This window comes from Pseudopipra pipra, chromosome 1 (genome assembly GCF_036250125.1).
Source record: "Pseudopipra pipra isolate bDixPip1 chromosome 1, bDixPip1.hap1, whole genome shotgun sequence".
Lineage (NCBI taxonomy): Eukaryota > Metazoa > Chordata > Aves > Passeriformes > Pipridae > Pseudopipra > Pseudopipra pipra.
The window spans coordinates 60,727,017-60,751,316 of NC_087549.1; the positions used below are offsets into that span (position 1 = coordinate 60,727,017).

At 35.8% G+C, this 24,300-nt stretch overlaps 1 long non-coding RNA gene across 1 annotated transcript; it reads left to right on the top strand.

Annotated features, from left to right (window-relative positions):
* Positions 1-1,157: 1,157 nt before the first annotated feature.
* Positions 1,158-23,642, top strand: LOC135415895 (uncharacterized). Its single transcript, XR_010431328.1, has 3 exons — positions 1,158-1,429; positions 5,281-5,432; positions 22,797-23,642. It is a non-coding gene; the product is annotated as an uncharacterized LOC135415895 (long non-coding RNA).
* Positions 23,643-24,300: the final 658 nt, after the last annotated feature.

Here is a 24,300-nt window from a genome sequence, read left to right on the forward strand (position 1 = left end):
ATCATCAGAAGTGACAGAGCAATGGCCCCTTTACTCCTAAGTAAGGTAAGGTAGGATAGTACTTGAGGAAATTTCCTCTTCTCCATTAACACTCTTGTTGCAGCCAGCAAGCATTCAGCCTCCATTAGAGTTATTTAGTCAGACTGTTTGGAAGCATGTTTGTTAGGTAGTTACTCATTCTTCAGTTCTCCTCAAAGAGAAAATACGTGGCATCTGTTCCAAACTACAGGGTTATTAGGCTTATGAAAGCCCTACTCTGTACAAATTTCTTGCAGCAAGTACTACATTTCAACACACAGTTCTCCACTTCAGTATTTAGGCTACAACATCACTCATACACAGTGAACATGGATTTTCTCTTCCGTTCATCCTGTCTGAGCAGTATGTTGCAGTTCTCGAATTTTTCCTCTCAGGATGAAACCTACTGCTCATCAAACGAAGGATTTCTTCATAATCTTTAAGATTTTCCATTTATTTTTTATCTGAGTTATATAACTAGAAAAGATGAAAACTATATTTTTATCATTAAGAACATTTGACTGTCTGGGATGTGTATTGTCCCCTCTTTTCTATGTACAGTGAAAGTAGGCCTAGAGGGAGTAAGGTAGCTGAGCCTCACCCTGAAAAACAAACTGGATTAAGATCATGTCCCCCACGGAATTCAAATCATGAATTCAGGTTGAAACACTGTTACTGAGTCTTGGACTTATTTATTGATATATTTCTCTTGAGAAGAAAAATACATTCGATGTAAATAATTTGTTCAATCTGTAATACTGATCTCTTTTGCTAGATTCACTCAAAAGTCTTGAATTTTGTATCAACTGTAAGTACTTTTTCTATATTTATTGTATTTTACAATAGCACAAAACATATTTCCAGGTAGTTTGATTTGTTGTACTGCTTAAGATAACTTGATTTTCATGACTGGAAAACCATTTCTAAAACCTAGGAAGAAAAAATGTGTATGGATTTTCAGGCATGCAATTTCAATAAAGTGACCTTTGTAATATTATTTGAATGGCAAGAACACAAAAACCTCATTGGAAATGTGGCATTTACTTTCAAATATCTCCATTTATTCAGCCAGTAGGTTTTTTTAATGGGATTACTCTTTAATTTTCTATTACTTTTTCTTTACATTTCTGTTTAAACTTGTGCCTTTATTTGAGTTTGCTGTAGATAAGCAAATGGAGTTTCTAATGAAAACCAGTCCATAAGGCTGCTATACTTGTACGAGCTGAAAAACTGAGCTTCTAGCATTTTATTTTTCTTCACAGCCAAGCAGACACTTTTTTTTCATCTTTCAAAAGCAAATGCTGCTATGGATTGTGAATACTAGACTACACCAAATTGTATCCTAGCTTAGATGAACGTTATCATGAGTATCAGTACCTGGAGTATTAGTGGCTACCTTAAATTCCATTTTGTAAGTACATAACTTCTGCAGCCTAAATATTAATACATTTTAAAATCTGTAAAACACTGTATTAATTAACTACTTTGCTAACCTTATTCTTAAAAAAAAATTGAATTGTTGGCACAATAAAGGTACAAAGATGTTCTCCTGTGTACTGATAAGAAGGGCGTTCTCATCAGCAAGCACAATGCTTTCATGTATAGTGTAAAATAGAAAAAAATACCTCCTACAATTACCCTCTGACATCATAAATATGCAAGTATTTGAAAATTTAAATTTTACAGTATTAAAAGTCTGTTATTAATGAGATGTTTTAACTTCATTTTACAATGTGAATATCCTGTTCACCAATACATATTCCCTTGTCAAGTATTTTGAGAAACTAATTTGAATGCAACCTTTTCAATATGAAAATGCATTAGAACATTTTATTCTATTACCTGATTATCCTATCCCGCATTATCTATTATTCTGTTTCAGTCTTTTGTCTTCACATTAGTTTGCTTTTCCCTGCTTTTATTAAAATTCAACTAATTATAATTCTAATATAAATTAGATAAATATAATCTATTTAAATATATTTCTATTCCCTTTTCCACCTTACTGCCTACTTTTGTTCAATATGCTTAGTACAAAACAAAAGTTTCCAAACCACTGAAGTAGACTTGTTCTTCTTATCTATAGTGTCCTAAGGACTAGCCCTGACATATCTCTTTCTAATCTAACATTTCAAGTATGTTTTAATTAATAATAATCTTTTTAATTTAAAATGTTTTAGTTGTAGACAAATCCTTCTTAGCTGAAGCTTTCTTATTCAAAAGACAGTGTGAATATAACGTATAAAGCAGCACTTCAAAATTTATTCATTACTATTCCCTCTGTATATTTTCATTATATAGAGAAATTTCAAGTCATTGATGGAAATTGTATTCAATTGGAACTAAGATTTTGTCCCAGATATTTTGTCTTTCATTGGACATGGGGAAGAATAGTAAAAGCTAGAGACAGGAAGAATCTAGTCCAAATCTCTTTTTATCTCCAAGAACTGAAAAGTTTTAATGTCACTGGGTGTTATAATTGTTAAATATTAATTGAATTAATGAAATGAAAAATTTCAAATATTAAAAAGCAAATTTTTTCCAGAATAATTGACATATTTAAGGAAGAGGTTACTCAGATTTATGGCTTTATTCACTCCAAGAAAAATTTTTCACACTATTTGGGACAGTTTCCTAATTTTCATTTTGTTTTGCTCATATCTTTTCAAGACAAAGTTGTAAAGTATTTACAAACAAGAATTTCTTCAGGCTGAAAAAGTCAATTAGTTTTTTTTTCTGAGAAACAATTTAAGATAGGGCTTAAATTTTCATTCCCCCAATTTACAGACAAACCTAGAGTAATTGAAAGTACCAGTTCCATGCAAATAGATTCCACTTTCTTTGTTATAATTGCCACAGAAGCAAATTCATATTTTTCCTCAGTAAATTAGAATGATAAATAGTGGTAGATTCTTACAGGATTTTCCAGAAATTTTGTATTTCTTTCCTGGTCCAACATGACTCATTTCAACAGATTCAGAAGAAATTTAATAATCGAATAGGAACACGTAGGAACTACTTAAATATTTGCAAAATGTAAGGAATTTTTATATTTCATATATTATCATTACAGCACAAACTGCTATAAATAGTTCTGAAGCATTTTTTGAAGCTTTATCTTTCGACAAATTGACTGATTCAATTTAACCTGAGGAAAAATTCTGGTTCATACTTGCTTATAATATTGGCGTATTACTGTTGATACATCCTTCATGCCTTGTTTGACTATTTAGTAAAAGAATGTCTTTCGTTTAGTCACAGATTATTTTTTCAAATCAGTTTTAAATATCCTACAGGGTAGTTTTCTTAAATAAACTGTTTTATGCACAGATTAAAATCTCAAATCTAAAGGCCACAGGCTATATCAATGTCATTGAATCCACTGGCTTAAAAGGGAGTATCATTTAAATATAAACAGTATAATCTTTCCCACCACAATGTTACTTCTGTTTGAATAGCAACAGAAAAAAATCCATGTAAAAGCCTGATGACTTTGTCTACACTGCCTTATATGTAGTCCAAATTTTTGTAAAATTACCATGATTTTGATGCCCCCATTTTTATATGCTCAAGCTGAGATATTTCAATGAAGTGTTGCACTCAGTAATGCAACTCAGCACTTCCTGAAGACACATCTCAAATATTTTTGCATCGTTGCGCCAATATAAGGGAGTATTTGCAGTACTTTTACATCAAAGTTAATTTGGGGAGTAACCAAGTGTCAATGTCATAAATAGAATTATTTCTGCAACATTACTGTGAAAATAGCTGTTGCAATCTTTTTATAATGGTAAGTTTAATTTTACTACTGGAAATATCAAAGACTGCAGATGATCTAAGTTGATCCACCAGGATTACCTAAGTAATTGACTTTCCAAATCATGTTTATCTCCCACATTAATGAAAGTATGCTCATTGTTTTGTATGTTTTGTACTACTGTATTTAATTCTACCAGGGTCAGTTATGATAGGCCAGCAAAGTCTGGGACTGTTTATGGGAGGGCATATTAAAATAACCTAGTGAAACCTGCTTTCTCTGTTTCCAGGAATAAGGCTATGAAACTAACTATTCATCTAATTAATGAATATGTTTTATTTATTAGATTAATTAATTTTAATTGACCACAAAATTTTAAAATACCTAAAAAGCAAGATAATTCTTAAGATTTTAAGGTAGTGGTTTTCTTCACAAGCCACATGAAAACTGATGAGGATGCTAACTGACAATTTGGTTACCATTTACCAACAAAATGGCATGAAAAACAAATCCACGTGAGTTTTACACATATGATAAACAAAGAGATGATAATTAATCATGCAAAAATTTGTAGCAAGACTTAGTGAAAGATTTAATATAATTTAAAGTGGTTCATACCTGAGAAGGTACAAATGGCTGGTAAAACATCACCAGTAGATTTAACAATTGTCTCAGTATTGAGCAGTATTTTAAAAGCAGGCTTAGACATGGTATCGTTAATCTACTAGAAATTGTCCTTCCAACAGAAGGAAATAAGCCTCACTTAAAATGAAGTCCAACTATAATAAACATTATGTTCTTATTGATCCAACTATGAAAAGATCTTTCTACTAAAACCTTTTCTTTCTACTGCTGAGCAAAATATGGGAGAATTCTAAACTTCTCCTATAGCTACTGAAACTTGTTTTGGATTATTAGCCTTGTTGAATACTTCCTTCATTCATTGTGGATTTTCCCCTGAAAAGTGGCATTACAGGTTTCCATTCATTGACATTTAAGCTCTCTGGTCAGTGGTTCAGAAAAAATGGATTAATTAAATTTGTTTCTCTTTTCCATGTTCAGCAAATGACCAATAATGATCCTAATGATCTTGTCTGAATCTGACAGACGAAGAAATATTTATTTTTAAAATTACGGTATGAACTGAGTAGAGATAACAGCAGAAGGAGGACCACTAAAAAACTTTTGGGTTTAGTTATTACCTTCAATCATAGAATCATAGAACCATAGAATAGTTTGGGTGAGAATGAACCTTAAAGATCATCTATTTTCAGCCCCCTGGCCATGGGCAGGGACACCTTTCACCAGGTTACTCAGCGCTCTATCCAACCTGGCCTTGAAAAATTCCAGGGATGGTGGGCTCCCTTTTTCTCTCAGCAACCTGTTCTAGTGTCTCACCACTCTCACAGTAAAGAATTTCTTCCTAATACCTAATCTAAATCTACCCTCTTGATTTGAAACCATTCACTCTTGTCCTGTCACTACATGCACTCTCTTTCTTGTAGGCTCCCTCAGAAGGCCGTGATTATGTCATCCTGAAGTCTTCTCTTTTCTAGGCTGAACAATCTCAAAGCAAACTCTGGTGTTGCACTTGTAAGAGTTTCACATTCACTAGTTCATCCAGAAACAACCTCCTTGCACGTGGGGTTCAATACAGGTGATCTTTCTCTGGTCTTTTTCAGTCTATCCAAACATTTATCTTCACGCTTTCCATTCTGTCCTGGTAAAGTATCAGAATTTTGTTTTTCACATTTAAGATATGACATATGATATAAATGTAGTTTCAAAGACACTGCATAACATTTGAGGCAACTAAACTTCAGCCAAAGAGCACGAAGAAATATAACGCAATATACAGTTTTGAATAACCCATGATGTTCCTTCCAATTATGTACTGGGAAATTTTCTGTACAGTATTTCTTGAATATATGTAAATACCTAAGCTTCTTGGCTGCTGTTGTAAACAGATAGCATCTAACCTGAAGTATAATAATATTTACAAAGGCAATATTGAAGATGAGGCAGATCACAAAAATATGTGTAAATGGAAGTAGGAGATAAACAGAAAAAAAGAAGGGATCCACATTGATATTGAAATCCTTTGTCCACTGAATGGACCTGATGGAATTAGAGCCTTGAGCGCAAAGGGAACCATCTCTGAAATGGTATTGCAGTACCAGATTTCTTTAACACCAGACACGTTCGTGCAAAAATGCAACAGAGTATACAGCAGTAAAGTATTGGAAGGCTTTATTAAATTCACCACTCCCTCACTCTGCCTTCCTGGGCAACTGCATGTAATTCATTTGTGTTAATAGCATTAGACTGCAAATGTTAGATTAATGTGTACCGGAAAGTTCTTGCCTTTTCTTACAGGGCAATCAGTGTTTACAGACAAAAATAATTAATAATTTTCTGTAGGCAAACACAGGACATGTGGTTACTTTATTTGCCACCAACACGAAACTAAATTTTAAAAAGATCAGCATCCACTCTTACCCCGTTCGAATGAATGTGATCACTTAAAGAAGGGTAGATTAGGGCTTCTTGCTAAATGGACACATTGCATGCTTATTTAGAAATTAGAGATGAGAAAAGCATAGTCTAGTTTAGCCCCCGAGCAGGTAATTGTGTTATATAACAGTGAATTTATAGCAGCTTTGAGCATGGAAAATTGCCATGGTGTCTCTGACCATGGCCACAGCCATAGGCGAAGATGTATTCAAGCCACTCCTAAATCCAAAATCTAGCCACTAATGGAATGTCAAAATGGATTAGTGTTTGTCTGTCACAGTATCTGACAGTAAAATGATCAATTCTCAATCATTAGTGGCCATTGGTAAATTACTGAAAAATGACTGTGTCAGATCCAGCCTGTTGTACTGTACGTTATTATGGTGATTTTTATTGGAAAGGAAAATGCAGCTACAGATTCATTAACATATTTTAGATTGTTCAATATTTCATAACCATATACACAAAAATGCACATGCTCATATATGCAGAGATGATGGGCTATAATAAAAACGTAAGAGGATGTAGTTTTTTTTTCTTATGGTTTATTATACTAAGCAAAGGCAGATTTGAAAGTGTTCTGGGAGTAACGAGTTAAGAAACATACATAGCAAGAAAGTGTTCTGGGAGTAACGAGTTAAGAAACATACATTGCAAGAAAGTAGCTATGAAGAAAGTGATTTATTTTGTAGAAGGTTATGAAACAAACTATGAATGCAAAATAATCAATTTGCAAAGTAAAAAGGTATTTTGATATGCAGATATGTTCTCCATTTCTTCAACCCTGTATAATACTTGCTATGGAAGAAGCTATTCTCAGCCACCTTGTCTTGTTATAAGCATCAGGAAAAAGTAGAGAAAGTATCCAGGAATACAGGTTTGCTTAACAAAGTGGAAATACAATCTGCTCCACAGAATTTTAAAATAACTTTTCAAATAACCTATTTATAGTTGGAACTGTTGGGGCATATTTGACAAGGAAAGTAGTACATAAACAGGCAATAATTAAATCTCTTGTAACTCTTATTCTACGTACTCACAGTAATTCTAGGTTGCAATCTACTTAGAGTGTGTCCCACACCAAAAATAATTTCAAGCTTTTATAGAGGCAAGAATATTATTTTTTATTTCATGTAATGCTCATATGTCTCAAAAAAAGTGAAACTTGCCTGTTTGGAGAACCCAAGGAAAAAAAGTGAGAGGCTTTTGTCTATTTTGTCTAGTTTGTCCCTTGAAGAGACAAAACCATCAAGCAGTGTCCAGCAAAATTTGTTATTCTTCCGTTATGACTATAGGAAATCCTGTGTCCCTAAGACAATCACAACTCAAGGCTGGAGGCAAATTGCCTTATTTGAAATAAGATGATAGAAGGCCTTAAACAAATAGTAAATTATTTCTCAGTTTCAAATATGTATGGAAAGAAAAAGATGAAAATGGCATTAAATCTCTAACAAACTCTGAAACATTACAGAACTGGTAATCCAGGAATCAAATGGCCTTACCCTGAAAGTTTCCACCTTTCAGACATGTAGGATATAAGTTTGTGTCTTTACCAGGTAAGGGAAAGTATTACACAAATACTTAGCTGGCTTTAAAACCAGGTGTGTTGTCCTGGCAGTGCCCCCAGCTTGCATGTCTGTGCAAGAACACTTGTTTGCTGACCAAGACTAAGTCCTATTATGTAGGTAAGATCCTGGTGTCTTTTACTGCTGTTTTTTCTTCTTCTGGATAAAGATGTTAATGGACTAAACAAACAATATGGTTTTAATGGCTAAAGCTAATGTTCTAATTGTTTGCTTTTCATGAAATATGTGTTTGACATGTCAATATGGTAATTTTTTCAATTAAATCATTGTTTGTCCATCTATCAGAGCAGCAGGATTTTGCAAACATTATTGGATTGAGACATGACAAACATTTGCTTAAATAGTTAATCAATGAAAGTGTACAGAGCTCATAATAAGGGAAAAAAGCCAGGAGCTGACAGCATAATTTTATTAGGATGTAAAGGGAAAACTTAAAAAAAAAGTTGTGGTTTTTTTAGATTGAGATATGAACTTAACCCATTGTCATGACTTTAAATGAAATAGAAGTCTGCACACCGCTACTTTGTTTACTTTGTATAAATTGAAGTCTTCTCATTTTTGAAATGTCTATACTTTGGGAAGAAATAAAAAAAGAAAGTGTTTCCAGACTTTGAACTTATACTCTTACCTGAATTCTGTTGAGACAAGTGTGATTTTCCAATTTCAGAAGGGTTTCTACTTAATTTTGCAGCAAATTGAAATTCTGCATCTCAACTCTCCTAAACTTGGATAAATAGGATCAGTTTTAGCATGTCTAGTTTATTTTAAGAAGATTTTTACAAAGTTAGTGTTTGTTAGATGCTGAAATAAAACAAAGCAAATTGTGTTCATTCTACAGGGTTCAGTGTAATCATCTTAACATTTAAATGTTCCAAATCACTTTAATTAGGGGAAGGGGGAAATAATTGAAATTAACATCAGATTCACTTCCTGTAAAAACCTGCATAGGTCAAGGGAGTACTTCCTGCTAATACTCTGTGTGGTTCACTGTGTTAAATGCCAGCATGTTTTAAAAAGAAAAAAGGACTCGGTACATTATGGCAAAGTGGGAGACTATAGAAGAAGTCAAATCTACTTTTTTTTTTCTCTCTCTCTCTTCATCGTTATTTGTATTACAAATCTAAGCAAACATAAAAACTCTCCAAAATTAAAAAAAAAACCAAAAAACAAACAACCACACAAAATACTCTCTTTTGCCAGTATGTTTGAGAGTTTTCCATAAAAAGAAATATGTATGTTGGGACTTTGAGAGCTTTCAGTTTTTTGGGAACATAACTGAATAAATCAAGTGGTAAGTTGTCTGACTTAACCTTCATGAGGGTTTACACTAATGTTTCCAACATTACTGCTGAGAAGCTTTCTGGGCATGCTGACAATAGTTCCTTTAAAATATTATGCCAATATTTTAAGATGCTCTCATATCATGGTGGCCCTTCAAACAGCCAAAAATAATGAAAAGCTGTGTTTAAATATGTTTTTTCTTTATGCTCAAGCTGTTTGTTGAGGCCAGGAGGATAGAAGGGTGCCTGATCTAAGAGCAAGAGTTGCTTCACTTCATTGCCTGCAACAATTAATTCCGAAAGGATGGAAGTCCTTAAAAACAAGGAATAAGTCAGGTCTGGAAACAGAGGAATAAAACACATCATCATGTTTTGCACATATTTAACTATAGTGAAATGATAGTGCCCCCCCCCCCCCCGCCCCAGCTTTCTGCTCTTTCAGCTGACTGTGTGAGCACCAGACTAGCTTAAGGGAGTCAGGCATAGGTAGTCTGTCAGAAATCATCCTGCTAGGCCACCCTTGCAAAAAGAAATAGACAACTGGAATGAGGATATTAAAGTGGGTAGAATTTCCTGAGAGAAGAAACAATGTTACCAGGATCTGTTTTTATAACCGTATCACAGTACTGTTTATAGCGATAGGAAGTGATGGAGGGCACAGAAAAGAAAATACAAGCTATTTGTAATTAACCAGGTAGAGTTTCAGGTGGTTTTGTACCTCAGAGTATAAAATTATCTTGAGCAGAACCTTTTATGTAAAACTCATTCTTAACCTTTCTTATGTTGGAGACCTCCTTATTAAAATTAAATTTCAAATATATCTTGCATTAAGTCAAAACATTAGCTGATGCAGTATCCTGTCCCATGTAGTTGCCAGAAGCAACAGATGGCTAGGGAAAAGTATGTGTTATATCCTTAATATTCACCTGGCATTGAGTCATATTTGGCCCAGGGTTCGTGAGCTGATTGTGGTGTCTACATATTGATAGTCCATGAATGTGTAGGTTCCTTTGGACCCGGTGTTGGCTCTTTGTTTCCATGCCATCCATTGGTAAGAAGGTACAAAGCCTTATAGCTGCAAACTTACAGAACTTGGTAGCTGATAGAGAGCATAGAGAGGTTGAATTTTCAAAGAAATAGCTCAAGAAAGGCACCAGAAAAGTCTGATTTCTTAAACATCACACCATGAACTGAGCAGAATTTTCCTGCTTTGTACAATTTTCTACCACATTGCTGATTTTTTGCAGTATGTGATATTTACAGTATTATCTATGCAGCTATTTTCTGATGCAACAAAGCATGTTTCACAAAACAGAGCACAACTCTTCTATAAAGCTGGTTCCAGACAGCTCTTGAATAGTGGGTCACAACAGAATCCTGGTCTTAAAAGAAGCCTCGTATAGTCCTAACACAGCTAAACATTAAATTTTGATTTTCGTGTTCTAGGCACTCTAGAGATAGCAAAGATTTACCTCTATCCTTTAGATTAAAACTATAGGGTTGCTAGAAGGTTTTCTGCTTGGCTCATGGTCTATTGGGGACAGCTCCCACATAAACATCACAATTTTTTAATTAATTCCAGATTTTTTTTTTAATAGCATAGGTTTAAAGGCTACACCGGTAGCTTAAGAAGTCAATCCTCAGGTACAGTTAATAGAATGTAACTATTGCATACATTTCAACTGAAAGTGAATTCAGCCTTAAATAAAGTATTATGATTATAAATTTGCAAACCTTTTCATACAAATGTTTAATCAACCAGATGCTGGAATTTTTAATCGACTAATAAACTGGAAATTCAATAGTTTAAATAAACCGTCCTATAAAGGAGATAAAGAGATATCCGTTGACAAGCATGATTCAAAAATATCTCAAGACAGAACAAAAAACAATTCAGGCTTTTATTTTAGATACTTGATATTCAGCATTTCATAAAAAGAAAGAAGTTTTTTTCATGGTAGGCAAGCTAGTTTGATTATTCAAAATTTTATTATGCCTGAGAAATGTGATGTTGTTTTGGACAACAACATTGATGTTCCTACTCATTAAATGTGTAGTCTGTAATTATATTTTCCTTTGTCTTTTTAAAAATAAATATTATAGGTACTAGGGCTCTATCGTGTTATAGCAGATAGCAGACATTGTTTAGTTTTTACACAATATGAAATTATTTCTGCAAGCTGTTTGGAAGTTGTATGGGGTTACAGATGTCTGAAAAGTATAGCTATTCTATTTTGCTTTTAAATAAGTTAAAAACTGAGATTTTTGGCATCACTTCTGATGAAAAGATGGGATTTTGTTTTTTAGAATATTGAAGTGGAAAATGGGAAACAATTGGAATCTACTTTTTGGGTACAATCTGATACAGATCCTTAAGGGTTCCATTTCAAAACATAGTCCACTTATAGCAGCCTTGAAATACCTAAAGGGGGCCTACGGGAGGTCTGAGGAGGGACTTTTCACAAGGGCATGCAGTGATAGGACAAGGGGGAATGGCTTTAAACTGAAAGAGAATGGGTTTAGATTAGATTAGGAAGAAATTCTTTACTGTGAGGGTGATGAGGTAATGGAACAGATTGCCCAGAGAAGGTGTAGATACCGCAGCCCTGGAAGTGTTCAAGGGCAGGTTGGATGGGGCTCTGAGCAACCTGGTCTAGTGAAGGGTGTCCCTGCTCATGACTGAGAAGCTGGAACTAGATGATCTTTAAGATCTCTTCCAATGCAAACCATTCTATGAATAAATGATTCTATGATTTTTTTCTTTTTATATCAATCTTAGTATCTTGCTTAACCCAAAGAAGAATGCTACTGAGAATGCCTTCTGGATTCAAATGCAGCACCAAGTGAGATTTATGACATGCAATTGCTGAATGCAGGACTACACCCCTGCGATCTGGACTTGTAACTGCTGTGTTTTTTAACAGCTTGTTGTAGTCTTGGCAACCAGTGGTGTGGAAGAAAAATGCTAGCATCCCCTGAGTAACCATGGAAACCAAAACAATGGTTCTGGGTATTTGGATAAACTGACCTACCTACATGGCATAAGAGATGCTTTATATTTAATACCTGGAGATACTATCATGATGTTAATAATTTGTAACAAGTGATGTCTTGTCACTATAAAGCATGAAGCAAAAAGCTACATAGAAAGAATACTACAAAGAATAATGAGATATCTCTTCTCTGCAATAAACAAATAGCATTTTTATAAGCATAGGGGGATTTTTTATACTGTTTATTGATAGCCAGAGATACTTGGCTTGAGTAATAGTGAGTTGAATTATCCTTACTACTTCGCGATATAAATATTTGGTCATAATATTGAACAGCTGGTCCTGAAAGTAGGGTGTTCCAGTTGTAAATAAAACTACTCACAATACCAATATTTAACATTAGACCTTTATGGCTGCATATTCAAATAAGTAAAAAACCACAGCCCTCCTTTCTTTTTGTTTTAATTGACATATTGGTACTGTGCAAATCATTAGTAAAGATTTCAGAGGTTCACTGAATTTCAATCTGGCCTTGCTTTGGCTTAGAAATAAACTATTTTTTCTCTTTGAAATAAATTTTTCCCTCTTATGTCATCCAAGAAAAAAGTTCCTGAAGGACCAAGAGTAATCAAATCACATAAAATACTTCCAAAATGAAAAATGGTTATCCGTTGCAGTTTTGAGCAAGCAACTCAGATCCAGAGTTTTGCTTGAGAAACAGATGAGGAGAGTCTGAGACCAGAAACCTGAATATCCACTGACCCTTCCAGTCTCGACTGCTTGTTGTTGCCAGCAATCCTTCTCCCTTGCTCCATTGCAGCACTGACCCTATGGATCACACAGCCGAGAACTTCCTCAGGCTTAATAAATTCTCCTTCAGAATGCTAAGGGAGAGTCAGTAAATATGTTTGATTTTTTTAAAGTCTTCCTACAGTATGTTCTGGAGAAAATATTTTGCGTTTGCTGGACAGTGAGACGCTGTGCACCTCTTCAATCTTCTGTAATTCATCCAGTGCTCCTCTCTCTGGAATCTGGACATGCTGCTTGTCTGCCTGGGGAGGTTCTGTATGCAGATGGGGAAGGGCAATTCTGGGATGTAATTTAATAAAGTATCAAATGGTAAATAATTTGTGAAAACAAACAATCTTTTAGAAAAACAGATGCGGTATCCTGTCTCAATATCTACTGTCAGGGCTGAAACAAGTAGGGTTCTTCTCCATATCATTAGACTTTTTTTCCTTTTGCAGTATTAACTGACTTCTTTTTACTCTGGTTACTGTTGCACCTGTGAATTACAATCAAGAAGAGAAACTGCAAATATCAGCCTCTCCTGCTTTGTCTCCTGTCATATGGATCTTGAAAGAACCATGTCAAATATTAAACAAAATTTATTTATAGTTCATTAAATTCATGTTACATTGTATTATCAAAGGAAAGCCTGTGCAAAGATGTAGAAAATTTTATCTGTGCCTTGGAAAGTAAACTGTATTTATCATTTACCTCAAGCATATAGCCTATCAACATTTAGTATGATAAAAGTATTAAATAATATAATTAGTAGAAAACTTCAACTGTACCGTGGGAACTGCCATGGGAAACAACAGAGTGAAGTCTCATTAAAGCAGACCAGACAAAAGTACCCTGTAAAAATGAAGTAAAATGGGAACAAAGCCCCATTGCTTGGGGAGAAATACATTTTGGAAGAGAGCAGATCTAAATCTTAGTGTGGGAGGCTTGATCCTTTGTTTCTTCATCTGAAATTCTCAACCTGCATCTCTGTATGGGTCCAAAGTCCTTCCTGCTGATCCTAGTGAGAGAACATGTCAAAGCAGAGAGGACTAGGATTACTGCAGGGAGACAATTAAACTTGCAACCAAAGGTTTCTATAAAGAAAACTGCTTTTGCGTCATGTGGCCAGAGCTACTGCAACCAAGTGGGAAGTTTAAAGCATATTCATCCCAGCTTACCGCCACAGGTTGAGCCCAAGATGCTGGGAAGTGGCCCAGAGAGTGTATCTGATGAAATATTTATTTTTTTTTTAATCAGGGAAATGAAAAGAACATCGATGGCAGATATTCACTGAGAGAATGCTTGAATCCAGTTGCAAGGAAGTGAAAAGGTGCTGGAATAAATATCAATTATACATAATGTCATCAGGCTTTCAGCAAAAAAAATCACCAATAGAGATTTAGGGTACAAACATAACTGCTTTGAGACAAAGAATAAAAATAATTAGAGATGGGGACTTTTACAACAAAAGGTCAAATATCTAAAGTCCAATTAACTGCTAAAAAAAGGAAGTTTGATGACATGTAAGATATTTCAGAAAGCAGAAGGGAAGATCTCTACTGGGTTGACTCTGGCTGGAGGCCAGGTGACCAGCAAAGCCACCCCATCTCTCCCTTCCTTAGCTGGGCAGGGGAGAAAAAATATAACGAAAGGCTCATGGGTTGAGATAAGGGCAAGGAAAGATCCTTGTCACAGGCAAAACAGACTCGACTTGGGGAAATCAGCCTTATTTATTGCCAATTAAATCAGAGTAGAATAATGAGAAATAAACACAAATCTTAAAAGCATTTTCCCCCCACCTCTCTCTTCTTTCTCAGCTCAACTTCACTCCTGATTTTCACTATATCCTAACCTCCAGCAGCACAGGATGGACAAGGGGTGGTGCTGTGGTCAGTTCATCACTTGTTGTCTCTGTCCCTCCCTCCTCCTCAGAGGGAGGGCTCCTTACACTCTTCCCCCGCTCCAGTGTGATGTCCCTCCCATGGCAGACAGTCCACCATGAAGTGCTCTAGTGTGGGTTCCTTCCACAGGTGCAGTCCATCAGGAACAGGTTGCTTCATCATGGGTCTCCCGTGGGGTCAAAAGTTCTGCCAACGACCCTGCTCCAGCATGGGCTTCTCTCTCCACAGGGCTACAGGTCCTGCCAGGAGTCTATTCCAGTGTGGGATTCCTGTGGGAACACAGCCTCCTTCCCTTCAGTCATCCACCTGCTCCAAGATGGGTCTCCTCCCTGGGCTTCAGGTGGATCTCTGCACCTCTGTGGTCCTCCATGGGCTGCAGGGGCACAGCTGCCTCACCGTGGTCTGCACCACGGGCTGCAGGGGAACCTCAGCTCTGACGCCTGGAGCACCTATTGCCCCTCCTTCTTCACTGACCTTGGTGTCTGCAGGGCTGTTTCTTTTACATATTCTCACTCCTCTCTCCAGCTGCAGTTGCTATTGTGCAGCAGCTTCCCCTCTTCTTAGCTATGTTATCCCAGAAGCCCTACTACCATTGCTGATGGGCTCCGCCTTGGTCAGCGGTGGGTCCATCTTGGAGCTGGCTGGCATTGGTTCTAACCTAAATTAGAAATGTTACTATTGAGCTGAAAGAAATATCTGAATAGTAAAAGTCAAGAGAGAAATATAGTTTGTCTAAATTGTAATTCACAGGAGAAAAAGAACAGTTTAATTATTCTTGGGATGAAGGTGAGTTTTATACGATGTCTCAGGAAATAAATCTAGGAACAACAAGGAATAAATCAATGACATTTGAAAACTGGAAAAGCTTAGTCATGTGGAAGGATGGCTCTTAAAAACAGAATTGATTGGTAGGAGAAACAAAATATGTCAGTAGTGAAAGGAACAGAGGAAATAATGCATGGATGAAGATCTAATGGCATTATCACATCACAAAAGATTGAAATCTGACCTGCTAAGCTATTTAGAAGATGTTCACTGGGGCTGACGTTAGCAAAATTATGGTACATAAACCAATTACTATTAGAAAAGCATGACTGCAAACAGCTGCTGTGCAGTAAGGATTTGTATGCAATCTTGTAACTTGAGGAAAACGTAAGCTACATCCCCTGTCCTTTCTTGGAACTTTCTTTAATTTACTTATATGATAAATTGCACCAAAAGTTATTCCATGAAACCTTCAACTGCTATTTCACTAGTGATGATATGAGCGATTTTCTAATTTAACACTTCAGGTCACTGAGAGATCCATTTTTTGAATACATTGCAGATGCAGCTATGGATTTGTGGACTGTTTTCTCTTCTGTAGCATTGGTATAATTACAAGTAGATGGAAATGCTTATTTTTAAAGCTAGTAGTCACTCTCCCCTGTAAGACTGTGGTTTTGGCAGACTTTGAACATTTGAGCTGGGTGTTTTCTGTTCTTTCAGAGCTAAATTTCTCTGTAAATCAAATTTTTAATTGAGTCAACCATTACTAAGACTCTCTGGTCTTTTCTTGTTTTAATTGAATTTAATGAAATTTGGAAGATAAATCTAACTAACCTCTACCTTTAGCTGTTCCAGTTAACCCCTCCCACATACTGCTAGCTGCAAACCTTTGGAAAAAAATCTAATGACTTATTGTTTAGCAGTCACCTTCTGTGGTGTGTTAATTTTGTGTACTTTCATAGAATTTTCTACTGTATTTCAAGTGACATCCTTGAACTGCTGCAGGCTGTTCCACATTAAATACCTTGTTTGAGAATGAATGTGCTTTATTTAGAAACACAGAATCATAGAATAGTTTGGGTTGGAAGGGACCTTAAAGATCATCTAGTTCCAAACCCCCTGAAATTGGCAGGTACACCCTGTACCAGATCAGGTTCCTAGTCTTGAACACTGCCAAAGGTGGGGCATCCACAGTTTCTCTGGGCAACTTGTTCCAGTGTCTCACCATCCTCACAGTAAAAAATTTCTTTCATATATCTAACCTAATTTTCCCCTTTTTCAGGGGGGACTCATTAGTCCTTGTTCTATTACTTCAGTTCCTGATGAAAAGTCCATCTTCAGCTTCCTTTTAGGACCCCTTCACGTACTGGAGGGCTGCTATGAGGTCTCCACATAGCCTTCTCTTCAGGCTGAACAACCCCAACTTTCTCAGCTTATCTTCTCACAGAAGTGGCTTTAGTCCTCTTATCAGCTTTTTGGCCCTCCTCTAGACTTGCTCCAACAGTTCCATGTCCTTCTTATGTTGGGGGCATCTGAACTTTACTCGGTATTCTAAGCTGGGTCTCACAAAAGTAGAGTAGAGGAGCAGAATCACCTCTCTCAACCTTCTGCTCACATTTCTTTCGATGCAGCCAGGGATATGGTTGGTTTTCTGGGCTTTGAGTGCACACTGCTGGCCCGTGTTGAGTCATTTGTGAATGAATCATTTGTGTCTCATTCTGACGTAGGACACTGACCAGTTCAAGGTAGAGAAAAAAGAGACTGGGAAAAAGACTAGGAAACTTGGAGTAAATGAATACTGGACATAAATATTGGCCATCCCTGTACCTGTATGTTACCTATATAAAGAGCTTCTGAATCCATTTGTGCTTGCGATGAGACTGTAAAAATGCTGGCACTGTGTAACCCTTAAAAATTAACAGTAGCTGAAGGAGCATCAGCTCCCAAGGAATAAGTTTGCTTTGTCAGAGTGAACAGGGAAAGCCAGCCAATGGGTTAGAAAGGTGTATATGAGTACAGAAGCTGTGATTTGCTGTGTTTGTGTGGTCATAATTTTGATTGATTAAGCAGAATACTCTGAAACACTGGTGAAAATATTTGCACTGTTAAAGCCAAGGAGGGTTAATGTGGATGTCAATAGGGTTGAATGTTATTCACTATTCTGTCACCAAAAGTCATTATTCCCTCATTCTCTTACATCATCAAAGAAGAAAATCTTGAGTGTTGTATGTGACAAAGAACTTCCTTTCCTCCTACAATTGTGTATCAACAGATAATGGAAACAAATAATTTGAAAACAGCAGATGGAATGCATTAACTTCTCTAAACGGTTACAGTATTATGTAAAAGCTAATAATTTATTTCAAAATCAGGATCAGATCAGAATCAGATGTGAGAAAAATAATGTAGCCTAAATCAGTTATCAGTAGCAAATGCTCTGGGGAAACAAAAGAGTGGTGAGAAGCATTTCCCAGCTTATGATAATAAGTTTACCAATAAACCTTTTAGAAAAGTCCTGAAAACTGAACATGAACTATTGTAAAGGAGAAACAGTTAGATAATAAATACATATGGTTCTGACTGAGACATCTCACTGCACTTACACATTCAAAGCAGAGAGCATGTAGCATTTTTCCCCCCTTCTTCCCCCAGATGCCTCCTCTATTAGTCACAGTGTCTTCATGATCCTGAGCATCCTTTGTCAGTTGCACTTCGACAGAACTGCAGAGGACGAGAAGTGATTTAGCAGAGTGAGAGAAATGCTAGAGCAAAAGTCTAAATGCTAAATGCTAAAACAAATATCTAATGAGTGCAGAGTGAAAGGAACAGAAAATAATGACCTTTTTGCATAGAACTGTGCCTCATTGTGTTTTTAACAATTAGATTGAGAAATTTTAAGTAGATAGGGAAGATTCTTGAAACCACTAAATGTATAGCAAGTGTACACAGGCACATACTCCACATAACGGCATTTATGTATGAATTCAGAGCATGAAAAGAACAAAAATCTGCTTCAATATGAATTATTCATGCAATGGTTTTGCATTTTTTGCTATTTTTAAATAGACAAAAAGTGCCAAAAGGAAAAATCTTCAATTTTTTTTTTTATTTTCTATAGGCAAAAGTTGAAATTTGCATGTACTATTGCCCCTCTTAGGTCTTTACTTGATAAGAATGTAAAGAGGAAACAGAATATATTGTTTTGTTTGACATATGTTGAATAATACAGTAAACTAGATCTTCTTAAAACCAACCTTAAAATGAAATTTGTGTACTATGTTTCTTAACTCCCTAGTCACAAATGGTTAAATCTTCATTCTGACATATTAAAAATTTATTAAATATGTTTTTTTTCTTCTAGCAATTATGTAAGAGTAATAAGCCCCCCCAAAACGCTGAAGGAAACAGTGCAAAGGTCAAAAATTTTTATCATTTGCAGTTTCAGTGAAAGAAAATCAAGTTTATGTATTTATTTATTTTAACCAAGCACCATGAAAAGCTCTGCCTTGCATGATAAGGTGTGATTAGAAATTGTGTCATACACAATTTGAGCAAAAGTCAAAGATGCAAAGACTGATACTTTCTCAGAGAGATAGATCTAATCCTAAACATCTTAGCCAGACGACGTTTCTCTCAGAATTGGTAAATCTTGTTCATTTTCTTCTATTGGCCTGAAGTGAAAAAAAAAAAAAAAGGAAAGAAAAAGGCTTGCTGCTGCTTTGTGAATGAAGAAAGCATTCTGTAGAAGCTTAGTAAAGTTGTATGTTCACCTAACTATTGGTTTAGAATGCTATCAGTAATTTATGTGTTAATAATTCATTGCATGCTACAGGTCAATAATAAACCACCATCCTATCCAATGTCTTGTTTGTGGGAAATTTTGCTCACATGGAACTGTTCTTCCCTGGCCATCTCTCACAGCATACATGGACCATCTGAGGTGGCTTCTCACTGATGGGGAAGTTGTTTGAACTCCTCAAATTCCTTGGTCCTTTCTCAGCATCATGGTATCTGGCAGAGGTTTTCTTTATCCAGTATCCAAGCCCTCACTGCCACACAAGCTTCTTCCTCTCCAGCTGTCTTCATGGCAGAAGCACGTGAAGCACAGCCTAAATAGCTACCATTACATTTACTGCTTCTAGACGGACCCGACAAAATGTTCTGATTTGCAAGATATTAGAGGAAATTTTCCAGTGATGAATTCTTGTTCCTGGAAGGCAGTTGAGTGTGGGGTCTTTTATTCCAAAAGAAATTGAAAAAATTATGTTAAGTGAAATATAGCTGTCATTTCCATTGTCAAAATTATTCTTTATCATTTATTGCTGGAAATGCTGTAAATGGAAGAAAGCTGGATGATCAGTAGGCTGTTATTTATAAAATATTTTGGATATTTCAGTATGAAAAGCTCTATAAAAATGTGAGATATTAAAAATGAATTTAACAGTTCTAGGCTGCTCATATTTAAGGACAAATTCCCATTATGGGCAAAAATGAATTTCAGATCTGCTCTATTTTTCATGCCAACACAATTCAAATAACTGATCTTTGAACAAAAATATGCTCTTTCTATTTCTGGAGTCAAAACAGACTCAGCTTGGGGAATTTAACTTAATTCCTAGCCAATAAATTTAACTACTGATTTGGGTATCAAGAAAGAAAGAAGACAAATAGTTAAGTACTTGGTGAAATCATCTTCAGAGACACCACCAGCTCCCCTCAGCTGTCTCCTGCAGAGGGTCCCTTAGAGCAAGCTAGAATCAGCACCTTGACACTCATGTCCAGTACATCTATTTGGTCTATTTTCCTGGTTTTCATATTCAGAGTTCATTTTTGTAATATATATTTAGGCCAGCACTAATTTTTTTTCTGTGCATTTTTGATTTCCCAGCTTAACTAACACCTCAGACCTCTGCAGTTTTCCCATGAAGCCTCAACAGAGTGCATATTACGTGGGATGAAATTTTTACCTAAAAATAAATTACTCAAGATTTTTTCACTGATGGGTAATTTTAAGTAGTCGAGCTATTTGTTTTGAGAGAGGTTTGCAAAATTTTAAGGGTCTTACCCTGTTTTCACTCTCTGGTTTTGCAATTCTGGCAGTGCAGATGTAAAACCCTCTTACTCCAGGAAGTCTCCAGCTTTTCTATTTCCCATTACTTACAAGAGATCTAAAGTTTGTCCGACTGTGACTTTTCTTTTGATCTATGTCAGAAATTTTCCTAATGTAGCCTGTACTAGTCACATCAGGTGAATCTATGTAAATTATGATTATGCAGTCACAGAACAGACTAGGTTGGAAGTGATCTCAAAAGATTATCTGCTCCAACCTTTTATGTGAATGGGGGTCTAGGGGAGATCATCTAGCACCCTGTCCAATTGCATCTGTAAAACCTCCATCAACCAAGACTCTACCACATCCCTGGGGAGGTTGTTCTGGGCAATGGTTATACTCACCATAAAAAAAATTACTTCTAATGTCAAGATGATACCAATCCTGGTGCAACTTCACCAGTTGCCCCTTGTCTTCTTCATGTGGATCTTTATGGAGAGAGGGGTTCCATACTCTTTGTAGACACCCTTTAAGTACTGGAATGCTGTGATGAGATCCCCTCCGAGCAATCTTTTCTCAGACTAAAAGACCTAACCCCTCCAGTCTTTCCCCATAGGGCAGGTTCTCCAGCCTTCTGTTCATGGCCCTCCTTTGGACCCTCTTCCATCAGTCCAAGTCTTTTTTGAATTGTAGGGACCAGAACTGGACACAGTACTCCAGGTGTGGCCTGACAAGCACTATGTAGGGTGGGATGATCACATCTCTATCTCTTTGCTAGTAATACACTGGTAGGTGCAGCCCAGGATCAAAAACAAATATCATGCTTGCAGTCAGGTACAAAATGAAAGACACAAACTGATGTTTTCCAGGAAGCAAACAGTGGAAATAATCAGCTTGGGATTCAGGTTAAATATTTTTAGATAATGGCAAATATTATTTTTCAATAACTTTGCAGAACAAACAGTGTTAGCAGGATTGCACATTCTGATTGCAATTATGTGAGTACTCTGCTGAAGTATACAATTTCCAGACATTATATCTATCGTTAACATTTAGAAAATATGATGTAAAATTGTTTTAATGAGAACAACCAAAATATGTGCAAAGAAAACCCTATTTGGACGGGTGTGTAGAAGTAAACTTCAACGGATGAAAGTCTTTCCTTTAAACCAAAATGATTGCAATATCTGAAAAGGCATCTAAGTATCATCTTTTACTAACTTATTCATGATTTTCCTAATTTCCCATATAAATATGGAACACCACATCTCTACATTTTTTTACTATTTTACAGAACAAATGTTATTTTGAAAGACTGACATTTATTGCCCAAAGATTACATCTGGGAGTGAATTTAAATATGCCCAGGAAAATACAACTGGTAAAATTTAAATAAACTTCTGGCTTCTGCAGTAAATAAATTAATCATCTCTGATTAAACTACAGTGGATTTTTTTGAGGAAAGTATGTATCCCTCACAGTAACATTCAGTATCTGATTTGTAACTGAAATATTTGGAAGTATGAATCAAAATACGAAAAAAAAAAAAAAAGAAGCATATCTAATCTTGTCCTTGCCTTGTCCTGTTGATGAGAAATGCTTCAGTTTACATTTCTCGCATTCTCTTAAGAGACTTACTTTGTGTGTGATTTCATTTGTTGGACCGTTGTGCTTCTTTCTTACTGTTCCTCCTCCATCTGACAATGTGCAGAAGTGTTTGAGTCATCAGAACGTTGTGTCAAAGGTCTAGTAGAGAAAGATGCCATGTCAAAAGCAGATGATCCATGTGCTGTGCATGGATCCTGAACAGCTTATACAGAATATTGGTTTGTTCCAGCGGCACTGTACTTGATCTCTGCTGTTCCTTTTGTGGTATGGTGTTCCATCTGGGATGTTTTTCTCCTGTACTTTTAAAACAATGTTTTAAAATCTGGTAATCATACTATTTGTGTTGCAGACTGAAAGGGGGGATTTTCAGAGGGTTTTGGACAACTCATCGCTTTATGGAATGCTGAATGGCGTTTTCCCCTGAACAGAGTAATTTCTCGAACTCAGATTTTCTGACTCTTTTCTTCAAACTATTTGAGCACTTCAATAATTGCTATAATTTTTTATAATGACATTATTATTTTTTTTCCAGGTCCCTCTCACTAAAATGCCTGAAATGACTGTGTGAAGACTTGTCAGAGTCCTTTTCTGAGTGCAGATAACAAGGTTGGTGTCCGAATACGTCTGTCTTCAAAAGCAAGGAGTTGAAGAACAAGAAAATTCTAAACATGATAAGACATGTTTAGAACATGAAGACACTTAAGCAACATTAAATTAATTGGTTTGCTTTGCTTGTGTACGTGGCTTTTGGTCTTTCCATTAAACTGTCCTTATCTCAACTCACGCGTTTTTTTGGCTTTTACCCTTTGATTTTCTCCCTGATGCCACTGGTGGGGTGAGTGAGTGAGCAGCTGTGTGGGGCTATGTTGTTTAACCACAACAGCATCTAACTATAACCAGGGTACAAAATCTTTAAAAGCTATCTTTTTTTTAGCTTTTAAAAATACTCAGTAGTGCTTACATTTGCATGGATACATATGTGTAACCCACTTGAGTTCTAGTCTCAGACACGTCTTTGAACATAATCAGTCTCTGAGTCCAATTGTAGAGATTCCTGCGTTTTATTTTAAAGATTCTTTGCTAAACTTTAAGAATTTAGTATGAAGATTTTGCTTCAAATTCAACCTATTTCAAACCTCCAAGACAGTACTAGGGTGGGGTGATTCTTTTCAAAGGATGTGCATTAATGTTTAGCTGGAATTATATTGTTTTTTATGCCTCGCTAGAAGCGTAAGCCAAGCTCTTTGCTATAGAAGCTAATTCATTAGCTCAAATCGTAAAGGATTGTGTTATAGGAGGTTCTGAGCCAAATGTTGCGTAATTGCTAATTTGGTGTCTACGTTTTTTCCTCCTAACAATATGATTAAACCCATTTTGTCTGGACATGCTTTTTGGTCTGAAATCATGAGTAATGATCATTTAGCAAGAGAAAATTGTTGAACTCTTTCAGCAAAATATAATAGAAAATAATTTCTTGCAGAATTATCTAAGTGACCATCATCTATATTCAATTCAGTTGTGTATGACTTATTTTTTTATCATTGTAACAACAAAAGTATGGTCATTTTACTTCATAAATAAGGGTTAAATAGAGATAGAGAATGTTTTACTTATAACTTGTCAAGTCGCTAGGAGCTTATTTAGTCATGGAAAAAGTATTAAGTGGAGTTTTTTCTTTCACTTTGAAAATGGCTGGTATTGGTAACTGTGTCAGTTCCATGGAAAGAGGAGCTACTCAGATTTCCATCAGAATTTATCTCTTCTCTCTCCCAGTGCATACCAGCCTTACCCCATAGATACTTCAGTGTCTCAAGTACATTTCTTTACTCTGTAAAATGTATTCTAAAATAAGGTATATAAATCTAGATAAAAGGAATTCAGTATTCATAAGTATGTTTTTTCTTTTTCTCCCCCCATTTTTTAAATTTTTTTAACCATTTATTTCTTCTTACTACATTGCGAAATTCACTCTTAGATTTGAACACTTAGTTCATTGTTTTTACTTTTTTTTCCAGCTGCATATAGTGGAGAAATCT